Below are 9,296 nucleotides of genomic sequence, written 5' to 3'. Positions count from 1 at the left end.
CAGTCTGGTAGGGGTAAATTCATTTAAATGAAACCAAACTGTCTCAAAGGCAGTCCGATTACAGTACAGTATAAATGGACATACTGTCCAATTGCAGTTGAATTAAATATATACCTTATGCCAAAAAAAGAAAAAAAAAAGAAGAGAGTCATAGTATTTTGATCTTTGGCAGAATGCTGTGGGTGTGGCACATGGCCCGGCTGTTACATAAACATGTCATGTGAGTATTCCTGTTATTGTGGGATAACAGTTTACCACATTAAAATTTCCTCAACCACTATCATAAAGTTAGATGTAGCTTTAATACCAACACAGATTTTTTGCTACGACTCATGCAAGAGGTCAATTTTTTTCAAACTTGTCACATGTCCTCTGTTGAACAGGACATGTTGTGTGCCAGCATATTAGAAAGTGACTGCCGTTATGCTCCTTCTTTTCAGTCTGAATTTCAGACAAAAAATAATGAAAAACAAGTGGGTGAGGGCAGCCAGTTATGAACTCGGTCATCTTATTATAAAGTTTAGGTGACCCCAGAGATTGAGAGACAATCTCACTATGGTAAAGTGGTGGAAAGCTGATTCAAATTAATATGTAAAAAAAAAAAAAAAAAAAAATTGTTCACAACATGTGATGAAGCTTGTTCCAGTCAATCTTTATTATGAATAGAAAGTCTCCCATTTTAGCTGTGGTTTAGAAAGGTCAAATCAGAGACCTTAAGTTGAAACACTTAGTCCTTTCCTATGTCTGTAATGTTTTTCTGTTCACGTACAGCACTTTGAATCGTCTTGTTTGTGAAAAGTGCTGTATAAATAAACTTGCCTTGCCTAGTTGCCTTGCTTTGAAGCACCTTCTGATTAGCATTAGCATTAAGTCTTGCTTGGTAGGAGTCATTAAGCAGACCACTTCATAACTTGATAGCTTTGGCCTGGCCTTCATTGGAAACATTCTCACAATTTTACAGATTTGAAGGACTTTGGCAATGCAGGCTAGGGAAATATTACCAAATTGACTCTTGTCAGCCGCCCTCTTCAGGTGACTGAAGAGGGCGGCTGAGATACAGGGAGCCAGTCCTTACACTGCCTCCCTGTATCTTAGAGAAGAGACTTCTGTTAGTCTATAAATCCCTAAATGGCTTAGCACTTAAATACATCACAGACTTGTTATCAGTGAATCAACCCTCCAGACCACTAAGGTCATATGGCTCCATTCTACTCCGCAGAACCAGAACCAGAACTAAACACTAGAAGCAGCTTTTAGTTCCTATGCTCCACTTATCTGGAACAAACTTCCAGAAAACTGTAAAAGTGCAGAAAATCTGAGTTCCTTTAACACATTTGTTCAGGACTGCCTTCGACTGTTCTAGTTAAACTGTTTTACTGAAACATCATTAGTTCAACTTTGTAGTCCAATTGTTTTTAATATTTGCTTTTAATTTCTATTCACCCATGTTCTATTTTGTTTCTACATTTTATTCCAACTCACTTTTATGCTGTTATATTTTCCTATATTTTAATCATGTAAAGCACTTTGCATTGTCTTTGTATTGAAATGTACTATAGAAATAAATTTGCATTGCCTTGCCTTGCCTTGCCTTGTCTTGCCTTGCGCAGACTGCTAGATTTAGTTTTGAACCTGACTCTGCCATTCCAACAATTAGCATTTTCCTCTGGCGAAGTCATTCTTTAGTGACTTGAACTAAAGTCACTAAAGACTTTCAGCATCTCCGTGATGCTGAAAAAGGAAATCCCACTTCATGTATAGTTTTCTATCAGACCCAGCTTCATGTCAAGAAAAAGAGCCAAGCGCATGATGCTACTACCCTCGTGTTTCACTGTGGGTATGGTGATTTCTTCTGTTTCTGTTATTTTTGGAATTGTCACCAAAAATGTACATTTAGTTTCATCAGAAACTTTCATCAACCCCTCACTCTTACACAAGCTTTTAGAATATTTTAACCTAATCTGATGCTGTTTTCTGGAAGAAAAGGCATCCGTCTTCAAGGATTCTTCCCGGTCCTCACAAAAAAAAAACACAGGAAACTGTGGTTGCATGTGGAACATGACCAGTACTAAACAGAAATCCCCGCTAAGGTTTCTTTTGGGTTCATCAGATCCATAATAACAGATGTTAGGTGTATGAAAAGGACTGTATCAAAGGGTGCATAAAAAGTATTTGTATAGGTACATCCAACAACTTTATGGCAACTTATTTACTTATATTTACCGTTCCCCCTAAGAGATCTGTTTGTTATTCAGTATAGTTACAATGTATAAATGTTAAATTAACACCTGGAATAGCTGTTTTAAGTCTTGTATTTCCTGTTTAACATGAATGTTGCATTTTTATTTTAATATGTCAATCATTGTGCAATATTTACTTTTTTTATAATTTTTTTTGCCTGTCTGGTTGGTTTAGTCTCTGTTGGTCTAGAACTAACTTTAGATTAGCTTGTTTTTCATTACTGATTTAGTGTGTAACTATGTGTTTTTGCCACCGTCACGCCTGAATTTCCCCATTGTGGGACAATAAAGGGATTTCTTATCTTATCTTATTGTGCTGTTGTAATTTTGTTTTTACGTTGCAAAAACCTGCCATTTTCACACAGTTCTGAGAGCCACAGTATGAATTACATCCTGTTTATCCAAAGAAAAGGCTTAAGAGGATTAGTAAAAGTATTAAAACAGGAAACCTCCTGCAGATGAACTTTAAAATTCCCATTTGCTGAAAAGGAATCAATTTTTTTCTGCTCCACAGGCATGCAATCCAGATGGCCTTTTCTCTGAACTCAATTACTGGTAAAAAAAAAAAAGTAAAAAATAAAAAAAGACAAGTTTTGGTTTGTTTTTCCACAGAGATAAACGAAGGGCGCATTCTTCTTTTACAAACTCACATGTAACGACAGGATCAGCTGATGAGTGGGGATTATGTAACTTCAAAACACAGTTTTGTTGTTGAGGCGAGGAGCAGCTGAGCTGTCTCCGGGCTTTATTGTCTGGGCCGTAGAGAGAAGTGTGGAGGCATCAAAGAGATGCAGCCTGTAAATAAGACGAGTGACAGACAGACAGACGGTGAATACCAATGGATAGTTGGAGCGACGCCTTCTGTCAGCCATGTGCCGGAAGATTCTCACCAGGCCGACCACACACATGCTCATCTATACTCCAGAGTCAATCTTAAGTATTCAATTTTTTTTATCCAATCACTTGAATATTAGTTTGTTTTAATCACTACAGCTGATCTGCAGAGGGCTCTTAGGTTTTTCAGGACATTGGTGATGAACCAACAGCCTCCTGAAGACCAAGGAACACAGCTGATGTATCGTGTTTATCCTCTTTTTTTCTTTGGTTGTAGCAGACCCAAACCCAGGCAGGACGCAGGAAAGATGGCACCGGGGCGAGTTTCAGTGGGTAAACTCCAGAAACCCCATTAACAAAAATGCAGAGGAAACAAGCAGGTAGTAACTTGTGAGGCGTGATGTGAGTAACAGGAGAGTTTTATACTGAATCAAAGCAAAGCAGGAGATTAAACACAAATGGGAGGGGGATTAGAGCAGCAGAAACCAGGTGAGTTGTGTGTAGGAGGAACAGCGGTGGGGGAGCAAAGCAACAAAAGGAGATTAACTGAAAGGGAAAACAAAACCTATCACTAACATGGTCAATTAAGAACAACTACTAAAACACATAGTACTTAAAGGATGAACTGAAGTCTTATAAACTGTGACAGACTGATCAGGGTTATTTTATTAAAGCAGGGTGAGATCAGACGTTCAACGCTTATCCCAAGCTTTGTTCATCTGATGGAGCTCTGGAAGAGCTAAACAGGGAGGTTAACCTGAACAAATGACGAATCTGTGAAAAGAACGGGAAGTCACTGTTCACAGATGCTACGCTCACTCTTTGCAAAGAAGAGATGAAAAGGTCCAAAACAGGTGGAAACATACTGAACGAGACTTGCAGCTCTAACTGCAGCAAAATGTGGTTAAACAGAGCACTGAGTCAGTGAGGCTGAATGCAAATGGGTGCAACACTGATGTTTATTTGTTAAAATAAATAAATAAATGTTAAAACCATGCATCCATCTCATGAGTTTGATCATTCTTGTCAGTCTATCACATAAAACTTAATAAAATACATAAAAGCTTTATATGTTTAAATGTGAAAAGCTTAAGGGGTATAAATAGTTTTAAACGTCCAAGAAAAAAAATCCTCTCTTATTTGAAATGCATCAATTATTTACTCAGATTGTCGAAGTTGTACTCTGAGACGGGATATTCTGATGACTGAGCAGAGCAGCAGGCAAACAAAGAACCTAAATACATAACAAATCCCTATGTAACCCATTGCATACAACAAGACGAGACAGCTTTTGACTGGGATCTTCAACAGATCAGTGTTAATTATTAAACAGATAAAAATTCTATATTGACAAAAAAAAAAACCCTGCAGTAATACACAAGTGGTCAGCAGTTGAGCATTATTGTAGATGTGTAGCAATCGGCTAGTGATGCTCTAGTGACCTGTCCCCTCTCTATCCTCTGCAGGGCCCTGTTACCAAGGATCTTCATGCTGGGATGCAGAGGGTGGACATCTGTGCATTACAACCACATCCATCAACCCGTGCCTTGTGACGCTGCAGCTTCACACAGCCTTCAATTGACACTTTACGAGGCCGCTGCAATAACGGGCTTTTTTATATTTTCTGGTCCCACACAGCTGAGTAAATCATCCTCAATAACAACCAGTCACGCCTCTGTATATCTAATGACATAGCTACAGTATACGAGTGTGCGATGAAAAAAAAAACTCTCCCTCTCCACTTCTGATCTTTCATCCTCTATCCATTCAGCCAGCCGAAGACAAGGAGCTTTTTGTACAAGAGGGGAATCACAGGACTCACATGCTTCAGTAAGGAGAAACGGAGAGATTGCAGCAGATGATAGACTTCCTCAGAAGAGGAGATCACGGCCGAGGAGCAGCCTGGAGTCAGATCTGTGGCCGGACGAGGACTTCAGGAACCGTGTCCAGCAAGCTGGACTAGGCTGATAAGGACTACCTAAAGATGGAGAATGACAGAACACAGACTGAGAAGAAGGTTCACGACCTCCCAGAAGGTAAAAAACGCCTTTAAAAACGTCAGTGACAAATTTGTACCAACAAGGTTGCTTATGCTTAGAATTAAAACGTCATTACTCTTAGGCCGTGGAATTTAACACGCAGGAAAAGAAGACCCCAGCTTTTTAGTGCCAAGGGTTATTCAGTTATTTTGTTTGTCAAATTTGACAGTAGGAATAACATGTAACTTAAAAATGTCTTCTTTGGCAAAAGCAAAATAATAGAGCCAATTTCATTTAGAGGGACATTGCAAAAACAACCTGCGATGCTTAAGAGTTATAAATGTTGCAGATAACTGGAAGTTGTGAAATACAGTAACTCTATACAAGATAATACAGTTGTTAAGAATCTCTTGGCTCCTTCTTGGGATAAATTTGACGTGTCATTTTGTGATTACGATGTAAAGTTGTTGGCAGTTTTTGGTAAAATATCGCTCCCTTTAGTGGACAACAAGAACTCAGCAGGCTCCGTCTCAAAGTAATGTCAAAGAATACTGCTAAGAAAGTGATACATCTTTTTCCACGGTTGGGATTTTCAACCCAGTGCATGCTTTTTAAACACTTCCCATCAAAGGCAGATGTGAAACGTAAATAAATAAATTCTCATTTGTTGTTGCGGATAAGAGGATGTGAGACGATGTCCTCCTTTGTTCCTGAAACCGAAACATGACAATTTGCCATTTGTAGGAATAAGTCAATGCAGCAAAGCTGTGGGCTTATCTTCCCCACATGGTGGAGACTTTATGAAATCGTCGCAGCACAACTATAAAGCAGTAACAAACCTGGGTTCCGCCTTGTGTGAGGCTCTGACTCAATAAGAACGGAGCCAAGGCCCAAAGAAGCATGCAGAGACAACATGCATTGCCATTTCATCTTACACAGTTACATTTTATTTATCTAAAACTGACTTTACACACAGAGAAAACAAATCACGTGCTTTCAACTATAGCAGCTAAGTTAATTAACCTGTCATCAGTCGCCACCTTCAGGGGTCGCAGGTCCAGTGTCTTTTTCAACAATCATTTTGGGGATTTTTTTCTTTGTTATCACCACTGTTATAGAATAATTGCTGTGATTTATGGGCATGTATCCTCTCAAAGCCTTCGCCGTCATGCTTTGGGTGGTGGTTGCTGATGGATCAAAGTGCAGGCCAACATCCGGGAGCCGCATGTTTGAATGGCGGATGATTCATTGAAAATTAATAATAAGACTTAAAGACAGGTGGGTGACATGGGGAACAGGAGCACGACTGAAGAGAGACCAAAAACAGGGTTGGAGGACCTGACAACTGAGTGTGGCTAAGCTGAGAGAATATATATGGTAGTAGACCGAAGGGAAGATGGGTGGAGCAATTAAATGCAGGTGAAACGTGTAGAGGTAACTAAGCGGAGGGAGAGCGAGCAATGACACGGCAGAGGCAGAAGGAGAACAGAACCTATTAGGAATACATGGAGAAGGACCAAAATATAACCAAAATAAAAGGTCTAAGACAACTACTAAAATCATAATGAACAGAAACTGACTACGACGGGAAATGAAACTAACAGACCAATATAATAAATAAGGTGAGAACACATCCACAGAACTGCATGATCCCCAGGAGCCTAACACTAAATAATCATTCTGACATTCACACTCCGGATACTGTTTATTGTGACGAGTTGAAAAAACTATCACAGATTCTCGCGCCATTGTCTGCCGTAGGCTCGCGCTGGATGAGTTGACATGTGTACTAGCAGGGTAAGGCACTGGTATATCTGAATTTATCAGCCTATTTGGGGCCAGCGGCTATCATATCTTCAGACCTGCCTTCATCAGAAACAAAAAGCAGGTGATTACAGGCTTGCTGTCTGTACCAAACGTCTGTAGGCTATAGAGTTTGGAGAAAGGCATTAAAACTAACGGCATCCCCCCACTGCAATAGCACAGATATTGACATGAAAGACATGGCTTCTTGGCAGACTTTTAAAATACTTTTTTTATCATTTAAACAGGTGGAGAAATCTAATTAACTAATTATCTAATTAACTCGGCAAATCAAAATGCTGTTAAAGTGCATGCTACGGTTGTTGTAATCTCTCCTTTGTTAATCTGTCTGTCTTGTCCAGGACACTTAAGAAATTATTCTTAATCTAAATGACATAAAGACATATAGCTTCTACGAATTAAAATCACATTTTCCTGCTTACTGTATTACCATGAAAATGTTTTGGACATTTCATTTGACATCCTGGGTCATATCGGGACAGTAGCCTGATGAGACGGCTTGATGCCAATTTTCCGCCGTCGAAGCGAAGCACACAACCCTGAGTTGCCACAGGAAATCTGACGCGCCGCGTTCCCTCAGACAGAAAGACTCGATTGTTGAACACTTGTTACACTTTCTTCTGCTCACTCAGAGCCACACAGTACATTGCAGCAGGGCGATTATGGATGATAATATATGTGACATGCGTATTTGAGATGACCCTCTGCTCTGACCGTAGCCTGGAACTGTAGTTTGACATTTTCAGCAACAAACGGCAGCGCTGTGCGTGTGGACGACCAAAAATCCATCCTGAACGATTTGCATTTAAACACCAAAATCCAAAGCTACTCTGCGCGGATAAAAACGGTGTATCTTTTGATTTAGTCACAGGTCACAATCTCATTATAGATGATTACATCTCATGGAAGTAAGAAAAAGATTTTTGATCTTTATGAGTGACGTATTAAACAAACAAACAAAAAAAAACACTTGCACTCCTACTGACTTAGAAAACATTTCTCCTCTCAGTCAGGGATCTAAATCCCTTTCCCATGACTACTGAAGCCAACGATCTTAACATCTGTGGGATGAAATGTTTGTCATGGTCTCTTGTAAGGGATTTGATTCCATGCAGACCATTAAAATCCATAATGTGTTGGTCTGCTTTAATAACCAGTGTAGTTGCTGTGTTGTGGTTGATTTCTCTGTGGAAATGGCCAGCAACCAGTTACTTGAATGTCAAAAGACGTTGGTCTTTAAACTCAGAAGGTCAATCCATGGCTAACTGAGTTGCACTCTACTGACCTGATATCCAGACACTAACAGAATCAATACATTTACTTTAGGGAAACAGACAATTTTCTTTCATAAAGCCAGAAATGTGGATTTTACGGAAAAAAATGTGCTTCAGGGTTATTGTCATGCTGTCAAGTGTTTAAATTGAATCTTATATAATGCTATTTACTAATATTTATGCCACTATGAGCTTTACCTAAGCAATGAATCATTTCAAGTCTAAAGTTCAAGAAATTATGAGTCTGTTGTTTTCATTCGTTGTCTGATATTGGGGTGAATTTAGCCACCGAGATCAAACTGACTTTTGGGGAAAATGTTTAACTACTATTTATGTAACAAGTTGCTTCGATATTAAATCTAATAGAAGCCAAAGTTGTAATATGCGTCTTTTACTGTTAATGTTGTAGCTAGGGTTATGAGTAAGACACCAAACAAACAGTTTTCATGATAAATGCTGAGAACATGTTATTAGGCTGACTAGTTTTTTATTTATTTATATGGAAACGGCAACCTTAAAGCTTAATGGGAAGTATATCTTATGCCTGCTTAAAAGTTATTTTCAAAAGTCATCAATGCATTAGGGCATTAAATCCAGTATAACATTTATGCATGTGTCTGTATACAAACACAAAGACTCACAACACACATTAATATATTAATACATAAAAGTGAACCTTAAAAGTGACTTTAAAATAGGGGATAAGAAACTTGCTCTGATTTTTATGTAATATTAAACCGCTGACTATGGTTACAAGTGTAACTATGTGTGTGTGCAATGCATGGAAGTATTATTTTGCGTTTAATACTAACCAGTAGTGCTGCAACATTTTGACTAACAGAGGTTGTACAGTGCTTTGTGTATAATTAACGGTGTTGTTGATGCCGTCAGTGGTTTTATGCACCCATGCAGGAATTTGAGGCCCGAGCCGTTGAGAACAAGCAGCATTCAGATTTCAAGGGGGGCGTTACAGTTTTATATATTCTTCCCACTACAAACCTAGAAAATAAAAGCCTGAATTCATGTTAGGTGTGTTATAAATTCTGATCCAGGTGTGGTGGCTGTTGAAGGTATTGCATTTTATAATGTTTTATAATCTGGCTGTGTTGGCCTTTCATGCTACACCACCAATTCTTGGGATTTAG

The sequence above is a fragment of the Fundulus heteroclitus genome, chromosome 22 (genome assembly GCF_011125445.2).
Source record: "Fundulus heteroclitus isolate FHET01 chromosome 22, MU-UCD_Fhet_4.1, whole genome shotgun sequence".
Classification (NCBI taxonomy): domain Eukaryota; kingdom Metazoa; phylum Chordata; class Actinopteri; order Cyprinodontiformes; family Fundulidae; genus Fundulus; species Fundulus heteroclitus.
The sequence above is the reverse complement of the archived record's forward strand: the minus strand, read 5'-3'. Positions refer to the sequence as shown.